The 15,541-nt window shown below is 39.5% G+C and overlaps 1 protein-coding gene across 6 annotated transcripts in view; it reads left to right on the top strand.

The window, feature by feature from the left end:
* SEMA5A (semaphorin 5A) overlaps positions 1–15,541 on the top strand; it is a 354,573-nt gene that overhangs the window by 81,023 nt on the left and 258,009 nt on the right. For 5 of the 6 annotated variants that reach the window (XM_064443361.1, XM_064443360.1, XM_064443364.1 and 2 more), the window contains exon 2: positions 7,547–7,642. The gene's annotated coding sequence lies outside the window, so the exon portion shown is untranslated. Of the gene's footprint in view, positions 1–7,546; positions 7,643–8,776; positions 8,876–15,541 lie in introns of all 6 variants that reach the window. The other variant, XM_064443363.1, reaches the window with a different exon arrangement.

The following is a 15,541-nucleotide window of genomic DNA, read 5'->3' as shown; positions in this document are numbered from 1 at the left end:
GTTTGCGATTTATGGTACCAGATGGACTGTGCTGTGTGTTCTGGCTCTGGTGATGGATATGTTAAGTTTTGCCTTTCTCTCATACATGCTGAGATGGAAGGAGGGAAAGCATCCATCACTGAAGGAGAAGAATCTAAGCCAAAAAAAATTGAGGCAGAATATGAAAGCACTGTAGATTAAGAAACTCATGTTAATTCTCTCTCATATTCTTATATCATAAATGATTCCAATACATTTGGGCTGGGAACCTAAACTGTCTGAAGCTTGTTGATGTGTTGCACCAAACCCGCCCTCCCCCCCCCATATTTTTTATGAACTCTCCCCCATTTGGAAAAGCAGACTACAGATCTTTTTTTTCCCTGATGCTTCATAATTAAAATTATTAAAGTTAATAGATTTACCCAGGATTTAATATGGTCTCCTGTCTTTAAAACGTAGTGGATGTGATTTCTTTAAATCATTTTGAGCATTTAGACTAACAAAGTGGATAAGCCAGCTTGTGGAATAAACCGACATGCGTGAAAACTGGCACAGTTGTTAAACACTGCACATTGTAATGGCATTTTGTTGGGGTATTATAACTTCAGCTGCACAATTATGGGAGCCTGCTGCATATTAGCAGACGCTTTCCTCATAACCTCAAGCTATATACACTGAGTTATTTTCTTCTTCAGGCTATCATCTGGGATTCTCCCAGACTATATATCATTTCTTTTTTTTTTTCTCTGTAGCAGTACATGCTGTAGGCAATACTGAGTGTAATACTTTCTGCATTGTTAGGCAATGAGCATTATCAGCAGCTGCAATATTCAGGATTAGTCTTTTCGTTATTATTTGGCATCTGCAGTACCTACATGAATCTGTTCAGCCCTGTTTCTCCAGAAGGCAGCTGGGCTCTGACTGAGAGAACGCGACCATAAAGCTTTCCTGAAATTGTCACTATGCTCAGGAGTTCACTCTTAATTGAAACTGCAGTTATCACAATGCAGTTCACTGAGATATAGAAAAACTTGCATTTTATTTAAAGAAACTGGGATATGTTAAAACTTATCTTCACGTTTTATAATGGTGAGATGGGAACAGAGCAAGGTTCTCAAGGTTGCACCACAAATCGGTGGCTGAGCCAGAAATATAATCCAGGTCTCATAACCCAAAGCTTCACCCTTGGTCTGCTAGCAAGCAGATGTCTCTAAATTAAGTATGCTACAGAAAATACACTAGCTGGCATACTGAAGTACAGCAAATGTCTTTCAGAGTATTAAATAAAACCCAGGGGTTTCCTGAGGGTTGTGGACTTCTTTTTTTTTCCTCTACAAGTTGTCTGTCATCTAAGTTTCACTTGAATTTTTTAAAACTAGATTTAAAAGGTTTACTGGCTTTTGTGAAAGGTCAGATAAAGCATAAGATTTTTTTTTATGGTTCCATATCTAAAGATGCCTTTGCTCAGGATTTCTCTTCTATGATACCTATACTTTTAGTTTTAACTTTCTTAGCTTACTTGCCTTCTTTGGCAAATGAAGTAGCCGTACACTGGTTAATGAAGGAAAGGCAGCAAATGTTTGGTTTCATGCAGACTAAATGCATAGATTACAGGGTTTTGCCTGTTTTTCCTAAGCTGGCATAGATCTTGAAGTACTTATATGGTGATCAATGACATTTGAGATTTACATGCTAACATCAGTTTTGAGTGTGCAACTTAAATTTGAGAATCAGTTAGGACATTAAATTATTTGGTGGAGTTTTGGAAGAGGAATAACATTTTATTCCCTGGATAGTTGCTCTTATCAGGGTGGGTGGAGTGATGTTGACTGTTTTTGTTACAGGTGAAAATTATAGAAGAGGTAGGTGCAGTACAATGTTGCTTTTTGGGGAAGAAAGGAGATTTCTCAAGAAGATTATTGCACGATATCCTTCTAGCAATATTTAGAACCATCCCACCCCACCCCAAAAAGATACCGAAAAAAAGAAACCCAAAAAAAGAATAAAAGAAAAACCAGCACAGTACATCTATTGAGTTTCATCTTAAGGACACACAAAAATGCTGGAAACATTGATTTTGTCTAAGTCTTGTAGACATGCACACACACACGCACACAAATCTTGCCTATGTTATGTTATAGAGTTTAATAATTCTTTTCATTGACTTTCATTATGAAGTTGATTTTTCTGCTCATGAAATTCTCAGTCTCTTGTGCTGTCATTACTAATACAACTTGGCTGAAAGGTGTTACTCTTGTCAGTATCCTAGAACTAGGAAAGATTGTCTGGATTACCAATCCAATGAGCTTCAGGTTCAGGAAACTATGTACATGTAGGAGTTTTGAGATACGTAGACAGCAAATCCCAGTGGCAACAGAGCACTTGAAATGTCCTATAGGCTTCAGTCAAAGACCAGAAAAGCACAAAGATAAGTGGTGTCACACTCAAGAATAAATATTTTCAGAAGCTTTGCTGTCAAACTCAAGGAGGTCAGAGTTGTATCAGAACTGATTTATTTTAAATAAAAATACTCAGTTGTGTAATTTGCAGAAAGTTAGATAAAGGCCATGCTTTCTCTGCTCTTTGAAGTCTTCATGAAAAACATGACTTCAGTGGGAGTGAGACCACAATAATTTCTCCCTTATTACTGTTTTTCTCCATCTCTACCCTTTCAAACTGGGTAATACTGTTCGTTCTGTCAGCAGTCTTAATAATGTATTATACTTTAAAAATTACTATTTTGGGAATCGTGGTTTTTGGCAAGAACTAAGTGCTGCTTTTGGACTATAAATCTACGGTGGTTAGTTAAATGTTAAATTGACATTAACGTGTCTTGTAACTTTGACCTACATGGAGTTAAAGCAAGTAAGTAGAGTAAGTTCAGTGGCTTTTAATGAACTATTATTAGTCAAATCCCTGCAAAACCAAATAAATGTTATGTCATTCTATTTTATAATTTTCAGCCAGAGAGCTCCAGCTGTCTGGTGACTTCACATATTCTGATCTATGCTTTCCTGTCAGCAATATGTTTCCCATCTTGGCACTCCAGTCTCTACATTTATTCTTATTTTGGCCTAGTGAAGAATAGAGTGATACTTTAGAGTAAATAGAGTTAAAGCTGTGGGTAATTAATGAATCTAATTTCCTTTGTCAAGACCTTCCCTTTCAGAAAAACTGGAAAAAAGGTACCGTGGTCAATAGTATAGCTATCAATCTGTAGGATAGGCCAGGGCTCATATTTTTGAGCACTGGCATGTGTTAACAGCAAACACAGTGAGTTTGCTTTATGAAATTCTTCTTTTTCTTCTTTTCTCCAAAGATGATCTTCATGTGGGCCGTGAGTGTCCTGTGTTCTCATTATGTTCAATTTACCACGCCTATGGAGTAAGCCTGACAAACTCTGGATGAGTCAGTTATATTGCTTATGTGATTTGCATGTGGGAGTGTGTGTACATGTGTGCAGTTGTCCATGGTTCTTCATGACTTGGAGCTTGTGTTCAGCAAGGCAAGAACAATGCTGGAGCTTAAGGGAGTCCCTGTACTGCTCCTGTTTTGTCCGGATGTGACTTCTGAGCTGAATTAGAAGACGCAGACACAGCCGTGAAGATCTGCGTGTGAAGGAGTACAGGAATGGGTGTAGTGCTCCGCACATTGACCTTCTGCTCTTCACCATGTGTCTGCCTGTCTGGGATGAGTTTGTGTGGGTGGATTCTGTGGTCTCAAACTGTGGCGGCTGGGACATGCTCAAGGACATTGTTGATATTTTTTTTCTTTTTTCTGCTTCTTTTCCTAAGAATTTCTACATTTATTTTGTTTTGGTTTTACTTTACTCGATATTGTGATTTGAAAGACATATAAACAAAATGCAGCTTTGTAAAAAGGGTATTCCTTTTTCTTTCATGTTCCTTATGCCTAGATTTAGCCTAATAATTGCCATCTTTCCACATCCGTTCTTTAGTCCAGCAAATAAGCTGGAGTTAATTAGATCTCTTTCCTTATGTGAGGACCTCTTCAGCATGAAATGAGAGACATAAGTCGTAATATTAGCTAGCATACATTATAAGGAGAAATGTTAGTTTTTGTAGAAGGAGCATGAGGTTGTATATAGCAGCTGTTCTGACCATTCATCCTTGATTCATCCCTGAAAGTGGGATATATTTGCATAATGCAGGCGTTTTTTGGAGGAAGGGAAGAGGAGGGAGGATATTTGTATCTTTTTGTATTTCTTTTTGACTCCTTCCCTCTCAGTTTTGGTACACTTTCAGTTTTGACATGATTTTCTCTCCTGCTGCCAGATAGCAACAAGAGTCAATAATTTTTTCAATAGTATTTTAAGTAGTGTATAAAGTTTACTTACATGTGCTCAGTTCTGTGTGTAGAAGGTGAGAGCACTGAAGCAGGGAAAAACCCCATCTCCTTGGTGCTCCTGACACTTCTACTTCAGCACCACCAACATCAGCAGAAGTCACTTGGAGCATCTTGCCTAACTCAAGTTGCGATCTCTGTGGAGCAAAAGCTGAGGCTGGCTGGTGCAGTGGTGTTGGAGCAGGTGTGTTCTTATCCCTCTCAGTGTCCTTTTTTGCCTTGCAAGGTGAGCAGTGGTTGCCATTAGGTATTGTATAAAAATCCTGGGTGCCCGGGCAAGCTCCCAGCTGACTGGGTGAGGTGAGGTTGCTGCTGTGGCACACTGCCTGAGCGGTGCCGTGCAGCTGCAACAGAAGCGGGAAGTCTCAGCATGCAGACGAGCCATGGTGTCTAGACATGTTACGATTATTTCTTTGCTCAATTCAATGTGTAGCCAAATAGCTTTCCAAATATACTAGGCAGATGTGAGTGCAGTGCCTGTATCTGTATGGCAGTGAAGGCTGTTGACTGCATGTGCGCTCTCCTCCACGCCCCCACCAGGTTTAATCATACGGCTTGGTCGTACCAATGACTTCAGTACCTTATTCTAACAGCAGTGGGAAACAGCATTCCTATGGGTTTATCATTAAATCTAGTGAAGATTTCTGGAAAACTTCCACTAGTATACACGTATGTATGTTTTTATCCATTTGCAGAATGTATTTTTTTCCCCTTGCTCTTTTAAATTCATGTGCTTCTGGGCAAATAAAATGTACCATGGCTGAATGCCCCTCTTGTGTGCCTGTGTTTGTCACCGAGAGCAGGGAAGAACAGTGCTTTGGAAAGTGAGTTTGTCTCTTGTTTTGCCTGGCCGTTTTTGTGAAAGTTTTTGTGTTAGGTTGAAACTAGTCATCAGTTTCAGAAGTCACACTGAAAGGAAAGTTTAGGAGGCAGAGGCAGGGGGCGCAGCCACTGAAGCATTTTGCTTCAGTAAATGATGCTAAACCAAAGCAAAAGTAAAGTAAAGCATGGTTATATACCCCCGAATAAAAAAATTGATGTGTTTTTTCCAGTCAGTCTTCTGATTTTGGTGGCTTAGTTTACAATTTCTTTAAGGTTGGTTTGGTGTGGGCTGTGTAGGCTGAGTTAGCCTAACTTTAGCTTAACTAAATGAACACTCAGGCTAATTTCTGTTGTTATCCTACCCACGGCATATACTGTATCACGCCCAATGAGAGTGCCGCCACAGTCATAGAAACAGCAAGGTTGCCATATTAAGAGGTAAAAGAGAAGCAAGACATGAATCTATAGAAATCCAAGCTTTATGAGTTTGCTTCTGTGTCTGTGCATGTTTTCCCTAAATCAGTAAGGTGCACAGACTCTGCTTTCCAGTTTTGTCTAGGTAATTCTTAAGAGTAGAATAAAAAACAATTTGCTAAAGCTTTTATTTTGCTAAAATAAAACCTGAGGCGTTCATGTAAAAATATAAATCATGAAATGGGTGCTGAGGGGACGGTGGGTTGAAGTGCATAGAGAAAGCACTAGGTTTGTTTAGAAAAATTAAGGTATACAACCTTCTTTGTAAGGTTTCAAAGCATAATAATTCAGCTGTTCATTCTGGGGTAGTGAATACACACATAAATTACTAGCATACTGCATCTTAGAGGTGGGTTGCTTGTAGTTGTCTGTAGAACTTACTATAGGGTAACAGTTATAATTAATGACTTGACAGACTGAATGTCTCAGAATAGTTTGTCATCAACGTGCCCGGGTGGCGGGTAGTTGCACTGAGATGTTCAAGTATTCTCTGGTACAAAGTAATATAAAAAGCAGAACTTGGTCCTCTTCCAAGGTTTAAATTGGTCCTTGCCTTTCTGAAAAGTGGTGATGCGATGTCTTCTTAACAATATAAGCTTCACCTACCACCTTGGACTATGAAATTCAAAATGGCCTTCCATCCTTTAGCTTTGGTTGATCCCTATGCCATGGAGAACACTCTAAATCTGCTCTTGGCAGCTTCTACAGCGCTTTGACGTCGCTGAATTTTGCGGAGGGGTGTCTATATGTGAACATATGATATAAATTCTTAATTTAGAAGAAAATATGTAAATGATAAAAATCTGCAGTACTTGGTGATAGGGAGCAAGGGGGTTCATGAGAAATTTTGCCATGGTGAACGTAAATCTGGATCTTTGGTGTCTGAGAGTTCCTCCTGCTCATGTGATGTTTGCTTGTTGTAAAACATTTTTATGCAGTACTGCTTATGCATTTGGCAGATTTTGAGACTTTCATAGGTCAGAAAAGCACTGGAAAAAAATCAAAAGCACCAGTTATGTAGTACAGTCACTCTGTGTAAGTGAGTAAACAGAGTTGAACGACTCCTTTTTGCCTCATGCCTCTGATTAGGATGAGGGTGAACTGTTGATAGCTAGTGTATTTGTTCTGTGCTGTAGACATTCTCAATCAAAGAAATGAATGCTTAAATTGATGGACTGTATTTTTTTACTTCTGAAGTGCAGTAGTTCTTTGCTGAGGTGTTGAGGGCAGGAAACTGCTATGTGATTCCTGTCTCTCTCTTTCAAGTGAAGATAACACTTGATTGATGAACAGTACTTGCTTTGTTTCCAAAAAGAAAGAAGCAAGATAATTTTTTGAATGTTTATATTGTCTTTGCTATTCCTATGAAGTGGGTTAACATCTTGAAATGTTCTTAATGATGCATCTGGTTTTTGTAAAAATATATTTTGTATTGTTTTGAGACATTAGACAGTAACTGCATTTTTCTCTTGAACTTTCTGTTTATGGAAGGATGAAAGAACACAAGTTTTGCCCACCTGAATTTTGTCATGGATTTCACTTGGGGCCGGATTTCAGCCCACGTTTTAGGCATGTTTCATTTTAGTGGTGGTCAGGGAACCAAGGGAGATTTTTACAGTGAGGATTTTTCTCAAATTCATATTTCCCATAGATTTTGTTAATTCTTTGACAAGTACTCCTCTTTTCTGTTTCTCATCCCAAGCTGCCAGTTATTTTAAAGAATGATTTTTTTCCCCTGCCTCTTTCTGTTTAGTTCTTGTTCACACTGTGTAGTTCAGTGCCTTACATTTCTAATTTATTGTCTTGAAAGACAGGTGTTTTATGACTGCTATAAATGTCTGAGAATTGCTGATGAGCTGCCTCTTCAATACCTATTATTTCTCTTTTATGTTTCTTTATCTCTTAGGAGCCTACAAGATAGACTCAGGACCCTACTGTGCTAGGCTCTGCACACACGCTGAACAGAGGCAGTAGATGATTACAGAGGGATGGTGACTAAAAGGTAGGCAAGAGACTGTATTTTGTTCGTTGGGTAGATGGTGATGTCATGGAGACATTTTAAGATGCTGTCTGGAAAAAGTCTTGTGAGATGGCTTTGTAGACCCTTACAGGTATTCTGCCTTTCTCTCCTTCCTAAGCTAAGGAAATGCAAGAAATGGAAGTGGGAGGAATGCAGGAAAAACAACCTGCAATTCTCCTTTCTTCTCCCCTCTCTTAAACTATGCTCAACTTCATAAAGGGAAACTATGTAAAAATGGGGATGTTTGTTTAAAGAAAAACTGAAAGGACAACTCTGAGTAACATGTTTGTAGGTGGCAGAGACACTATTTCAGGATACTGTTTTGGAGGCCCCACACAAATGCTTACCATCAGTCTAAAAAAGGCTTGGGAAAAGGAAACCCATATAGGTAAATGACAAGGTAGAGGAGACTATTAAAAGCAAGAGGACATCTTAAAAAGCAGCTGTGGCTGTGCTGAAAGAAGGAATATAGGACTAAAAAATCCCCGTATCAGGCTAAACATAAAATTAATAAATGCCTTTTTCAACCACACCAGTAGCAGAAATCTAGTTGAAGAGTCTGTGTGGCCTGCATGTAATGACATTATGAAACAAGCAATCTAAGATAAAGCCGTGGCAGAAAACCTAAATTGTTCTTGTGTGTATGTGCTCACCACTGAAAAGCGTGGGGTGGTTCCTGTTTTGGAACTCTTCTTATGGGAGGCTTATGAGGTTGCCTTTCTCAGCTGGAAGCATTTGTAGGCAAGATTGTGGAACAAATTGCATGCTCCCAATTTAACAGGCCCGGATGCAGCTTACCCAAGTCTTTAAGGGACGGAAGAGTGAAATAGACCAGCTACAGGCTGTGGCTTTAAAGCGTCTCAGCAGTTGAGAACTTGAAGATGTCTAGTTTGATGTCATGTTTTAGAAAGTGTTTATGTGAAATCAGGGAGCCTAGAGAACAATAGGCCTCTTGTTTAAATTGAGTGGATTAATTAAAAAATTAGATTAGCAGCTGTTTTAGAGAGGACGTTGGATAAACATGATGGAGATACTGTTTGTTAAAAGGAACATGCATTGCTTCAAAGCAGCAATAGCTTTTGCAGAGTGGTATGAAGAAGCTTCATTCTCTTTCAGAAACTCTGTGCCTGGCATGTAACGTAACTGCGGACCACTGAGCTGCATCAGCTTTGTACTGAAGTGATGAATTGTGCTGTACTTGACTCTGCATATGAGGTGAAGGAGGATCAGAGAGGGATGGATGAGGTCATTGTGTCTAATGGAAAGACCCTTGGTTTCTTTGTTTCTTGCTACAGCGAATGAGCCTCCTTCCATTAAAGCTTGTTGTTAACCCTCTGAGATTAATGGTATCTGAAAGCAGGGTTTCAACACCTGGTGTGAAATTAAATCGTCTTTGATTTATAATTTTACTCTCTTTTCTTTTTTTTAATTTATTTTTTGGCTTAAAAATCTATTTAGGAATAAGGTTCAACTTCCCCCCACTGGCACAGCTGCTCTCCCCCAGGTCATACTTCTTGCAATAAAGTTGCAGCCTTTAAGTATTCCAGCTATCTCTCTATTGCCTGAAATCTCGTGGGTTGCTTTCTCTTGTCTTGATCATTGAAAATGTCAAAAGAATTTGTAGAAAGAGCGCTGTTTTGAGACCCTTTGAGCTGTCTCTGTTGATCGAGGTTTGGTGTATTTATTTTTATTTTTTCCCACGTGACTCAGATTTTTGTACTTCCAGTGTCTGCATTAATGTAGTGTGTATAATTTGTTTGCTCTGGAAGCCCCTTTCTGCAACACCACTGCAAGCAGTTTGAATTATTTTTCATTTAGCTTCAGGTTTCATCTTTATAAAATATGGTGGAATCCAGTGCTGGAAAGCATTCAAGATTGACAGCCCTGGAAATTGAAATCCCTGTTTATCCATGGACAGCCTAGCTGGAGCAAACTGTATATCTTGGTGGTACGACTCATGATTAACCTGCTGAGATGGACTTTTCCTCAGTTATTTATTCTTTACAGAGCACTGAAGGTTTGCAAAGACTTTGCACAGTAGGAATGTCATGTTTCAATTTGTGTTTTCAATATCTTTCTATATAAGTTTATTACAGTATAAATACAGGTTTGTGTCTTTAAAAACTATGAACTCTGCACTGGATTTTCCATGTGAGAGAGATGTGTTTGTCTATAGTTATGTTATTAATTGTAGAAATTGACAGAGCCATAGTGATACAACTAATACATGATAAAACTTGATCTTTCATATTCAAAAAGTGTTAACAATTTAAAAACCAGAATTCATCATGGTGACTTTAGCAATACAGATTTTCTGCTAGATCACTCTGCAACTGTCCCATCAACATTGTGGTGAAGTGGTAGGTAACAGAGGAGGGAGCTGGCCAGGTATGAAAGGATGAAGGGAACCTGTTGCTGTATTCAGACTGTGCTTTTGGGACTCTCAGTAGCATGCAAGTCCCATCCTCTCGCTGGGGTGAACCATGCTGAGGTAGAGGGTAGCAAGCAGACCATGCTAGAAAGTCTGTTATTACTCTTTGATAAGTTGAGTATCATTCACATTTTAAATCTATCTTCTTGAGTTTATGCACTTCCTAACGCTGATATAAATTGCCAATTTTTACTTGGCCAGTTGCATACAGTATCAGCAAGTTTCTTGGTTTGTTTGGTGTTTTTTGTGTCCAGTATCTCTTCTTTTTTGCCCCTTTCTAAGTCAAATTCGGCATTTCATTGTTACACAAGGCTCCCAGTGGGAAGGCCTTGCATCCTCAGCATTTTCCTTCTGGGCTCCTTATTTTGAATTCCAGCAATTCCATTCCATAGACGCTTCTCATACCTATGATGTTTGTATCTTATTGCACCAGTGCTACATAAACTGGCACTTTTCTGCTCTGACTTAGCATTTTTCAACATTACACCTGCAGCCAAAGGGCAGGTTTTAGTTGGACTTTCATTTGTAAGGCATTTTACTGTACTTGTTTTCCGTGTGTCATTGACAGAGGCCGTTCACAGGGTTTAGCGGTTTTTGTTTGGTGAGGTGGTGGGGTTTTTGTTTGTTTTTGGTTTTTTTTTTTTTTTTTTTTTTAAATGGACATTTTCCTTGGTATTCCTTCTAGAGCTTTATGCTTGGAACGTTGTTCTGGAAGTAGATTTAACAATATGTCTTTCTGTAGTAATATGCAAATGACATCAAAGCAGAGTTGGTAAAGGAGAAGGAATTTAACTGCAAAGGAATTACAGAAGAGAAGAGGTGGAGATTGTAGGAAATAAAAGCATACATAGTACCATTAACAGGCTGAGAAAAGAAATAAAAACAAATACAGGGAAGAAAAAGTAGTGTTTTAGCATTTTCTGTGTGTTTAAATGAATACTGTCTCCTGCTGATCAAGGAGGATTTTGGTGGCCTTAGAAAAGAGAGGCACTGAGATCTACAGTGACTGGAAAGCTGAGGGCAGATGTCTCAGTAGGCCTTGATTTGTAGGGGAGCTAATGTGTTCCCTTACTCTGAGCTCCACCCTTCCTTAGGACATAGTAGGAGGCAGCATTCACACAGCAGGATAGCTGGTCACCTGTCTTGGGACACATCAAGAAGGAATGGGCTATTCCACAACCACTCACAGCATCTTGGATACAACTTACTTAGCTTTCTTATTTACTTACATGTGGTACATGCCATGACTCTGCCACACAACTACATGATGGGCACTGAACGGTCCTGTCATTATCTGTCAAGGTTCTGTGATGAAAAGGAGATGAGAAACCTGTAGAAGTCTCAGTGCAAGCCTCAGTTGCCAGTGTGAAGATGGTTTTAAAGGATCCCGTGAAGGAAAACTTCAGGATCTGTTGTCTTAAAATTGAACTGGCCTCTCTGCTTCTTTTAGAAATGTTGCTGGAGTGGTGGGAAGGACAGGGCTAATCATAGTCATGCAGAGACCTTTCTACCTTGTCTATTAACCCACCCTTCTCCTCAGACATCAGTGCATCCAGTGCAGTATGCCAATTTTTTTTGATCCCTAAGCAAATGAGCAAAGTGATGATCTGGCCTGTCATGCGAGCATTGGTTGGCAGGTCTACAGGTCAGGGTGAACTAAGGGAGCAGGCTCATAAACGTGCCATCCTCCTTGCTGCTGAGGAGTGAGTGGGCTTTTGGGTTAACTTACACTGAATACATTGCTGGCGCATGTTCGTAGCCTGAGTTAGCCAGCGCCCAGCTCAGGACTAAAACAGCTCTCTACAGCTCGGCAGAAGCGGGTTGTTGTATTGCTCCTCTGCAGGGTAGGGGAGAAGGAAGCTGGGCTCCAGTGGAAGGAGAGTGGAAAGGGTAAGATCTGTGTATGGCAGGAGATGCAGTGTGACCTAATGAGTGTAGCTTCTCTCAGGCTTTACCCTTCCCCTGGTCTTAAAAATGCAGCTGGTGGGTGGCTGGTTTCCCTTTGGGGCAGAGGATGACTTGAGGGAGAAAATAGTGCCATAAATGAGTGAGCGCGTGGATCTGGGTGCTGAGGCATGCTGTTGTTAGCTGACACTGGACTAAGCTTCGATACAACTGATTGCTAGGAAGATCTAGATTGCCTGGGAGCTAGGGTCTTTGCTCAGGGTGTGGTGTTGGACCAGGGATGTAGGCTTGGTATGGGAGAATATGAAGGGGCAGGCCAGCAAAGTGAGGCAGAGGCTATACTGGTCTACCTGGGGGAATGCCTTTGCTTATCACTGTGGGCTGTTGTCTAAGTGAGCATGTGGCCCTCCTAGCAAAGTGTATGATATTCAACTATGGCGTGTCAGTGTGTTGGTGTTGTGGTTATTTGTTCATGCTAGGAAAGGGATCCTTTCCTGTGCCACGTGTGCATTTATGTTTTTGAGGAACGCAATACGTGAGGGTCTGAAGATGTACAGAAAGTAGTGCAAAAAGGGGTGCAGGCCATACTGTATGGCTTTTGGATATATATTTTGGTGGTCTCAGGCAGCACTAGCTAAGGATGTTCTTACTGCAGGTCATCCAGCCTTGCCTGATGGTGTGCTGTGCTGGAGGGCTGGTGCAGTGGGGAGGGCGGTTTTCCATAGGCTATTGCTGTGACACCCATGAGTATGCTGTGTGGCATAAAATGTAGGCATGGACAGGAAGTTCCGCTTTAAGCACCTGTTGGGGGTGCTTAAGAAAAATTTGGATGCAAGGAAAACAGCCTAAGAAAGCTGAAACTATGCGTTTGCTTTTAGAAGAATCTAAGGGAAGACGTAATCATCCTGCATGTTTCTATTTATGAGCTCAAGGTGACTTTGACACATTTGCTCTCTGAAACTTAGATTTCTCATAAAGGAGTATAAGATATGTTTCAGTGTATGCAATCTGTGCATATGTAATGTATGCTTATAAGATTCCAAAGTGATAAATGAAAAATGATGGCTACAAAGCTACAGAAATCTGAAGTGATTTCGGATATGATGGAGACATCAGTGACACTTATTGTAGTCTTTGACTGATGGAAACTGTCAACCACTGAGAAACCGTTGGGAAACATGTCACCAAACAAAATGGATTTTCACAACATTGTTAGTTTGTGAAATAACCTTATAGAATAGATTTATTTTTTTTTCCCTGAAAGCTCTTAAATGGAAATCATTAGAAAGACCATTATAGTTAACAATTAGATAAACCATGGAAATGTAAGTTAAAAGAACCTTTTAAGAGGATATTTCAGACTTGGAAAAAACAGAGGAGGGTTTTGTTGGTTGGGTTTTGTTGTTATTTTTTTTGAGACACAAATACACAGCAGCGCAAAGTATGCTCTGAAGGAAACCCACAAGAGGCTTCTGTGTATTGAAACAAATATGTCAGGAGCCATTCCTCATTTAACCTTAGGTTATTTGACATCTCCTTATTTGTTGTTTGACAGCTTCATTGGGTGCATTCCACCAGATAGTATATGATTTCTGTCATGTCAAGTTTTACTACTTTTAAACAGTCATAAAAATAGTACTTACATTTTTAACAACGATGTCAGAGGAAGAAAATACAACTATGATTTATTCTCTTTAGAAGGATTATTTTTTCTGTGTTTTTTTTTTTTCTGTGTCATGACACATCTTACGATCTAGCAAAAAATAAGCAAGTTTGTATTGACAGGAAATTCAGCCATGTGCACGGATGTTCCTCATATGTGTGAAACCTTTGCGTGTGAATACATGGGGTTTTAAGTGTAAGCATTGTATTAATTTTGAACTTTGCCTTTTGATTTTGAAGACTCTGATAGATTGGATTTGTTAGCTGCAGAATGGTCTTTGAAAATCTTTGCATCTTCCATTTGTTTAATTTTACTTGTTTTAGGAAAGGGTTTATGAACACCATCTTTCACAGAAGGTGTAAAATGTCTGTGTCTGGATTCAGGATTTAGTGAAAAACTAACAAAAGGTAGATGAACTTTCAGAAAGGCCTAACAGAAGCCATGATTTTCCTTTCAGACTTGTTGCAGGATTCTGGTAGCTTTGTCAGGGTTTTCTGTGTTTCTGATGGACACCTATAAAAGACAGCATGGTTAGCTGTACAGTTAATGTTCCTAATTAAAAAAAAAAGGCATGTTTGTATGATATCTCTGAATTTTCTGTGTATTAACACAACTGAATGTGGCACAGAAGGGAGTGGTGTGATCTTTCTGTTGCAGTTCTCAACTGAGTCAGAGATCTAAATGCAAAATCTAGTATGGAAGAGTGTCATAGATTGGTGGGGCCCCTTTGAGCACTATTGCCTATAAGCATGGGCGGTTAACCATGGGGTTAGAAGGAACAGTAAACAGTGCTTTCATCTGTGTACTAGATCTTCGTAAGTGTGTGGGAAAACTTTTGTTGATGTATAAAAAGATCTAAATTGTTGTCTTTGTAGCAGTAATGTTATAGAACAAGGAAAGTGAGATAGTAGCCTACTTACTCTAGCCGTTTTGTATAATCAGTGCAGAGACATTGGATGGTTCATTCCACATAAGTGTTCTCTGTAGGATACACTCTCTATAGTTTATCCAAGAACTGAAGGAGGAATCCAGAAGCTTGGTGGGTGAGATGAGTGGGTGTTTTGAGTGCTTACCTTGATAGAAAAGCTACATATAAACAAACAGGTGAGGAACAGAAGTGTTCCATAGCGGTGATGTGAGATGGGAGCTCTGACCTGCCTCACCTCTCCCTTTCCTTCATATCAGTTCTGCTAAACCTTGCTGCCACTTAAGCTGTTGCTGTAAAGAGAGATTATGTTGATTATTGATGAGAAGAAACAAATCAAAAGCTGGTAGTCAGGTGGGAGTCTGAAATGCATTTGCAAATGGGGGCATGGGGGTGAGTGCATTTGACTTACAAAAGTGTATTCTCCTCCACTGTCTTTCCGTTCTCAAAGCTGTGACCACCATGCATTTGCTGAATGTGTTTAAAAACCACTGCCCTTTAAAACTCTACCAAAGAACTGCAGGACTGAACCCACCGTGAGAAGGATAAGTTTGCCTGTATCATTTAACTGAAGCAGGCTGTCCCAGTAGTCATTTCATGACATTTTGGCGCTCATCCAGCAGTTCTTTTAAGTAGTAACTACTTAAATATAATCTTTATTTTGGAAGTTTGCCTAGTATTAATGTGCAGAATATCCACTAACAGTTTTGTTTTAGCAGTACAGTTTTGTCCTTTAGGTTGGTGTTTCACATTTTTTTTTTAAAAAGTATTATATTAAGTCCTTATGAAAGCTAAATCCCAGGGACTATCAAGCACATTTGTTCAGTGAAATACAAAATGGTAGAGAACTGTTTTCAGTTGAACATAATTTTGTTTTAAAACCCAACTATTTGAAGTTGCTGTATTACCATCTTCCTTCTGGTTTCTCTTACATCCATGTACAAATTTTGGCATGTT

This window comes from Phalacrocorax carbo, chromosome 2, assembly GCF_963921805.1.
Source record: "Phalacrocorax carbo chromosome 2, bPhaCar2.1, whole genome shotgun sequence".
Lineage (NCBI taxonomy): Eukaryota > Metazoa > Chordata > Aves > Suliformes > Phalacrocoracidae > Phalacrocorax > Phalacrocorax carbo.
Note: the sequence above shows the minus strand (reverse complement) of the source record. Positions and strands in the feature narration are given on the sequence as shown.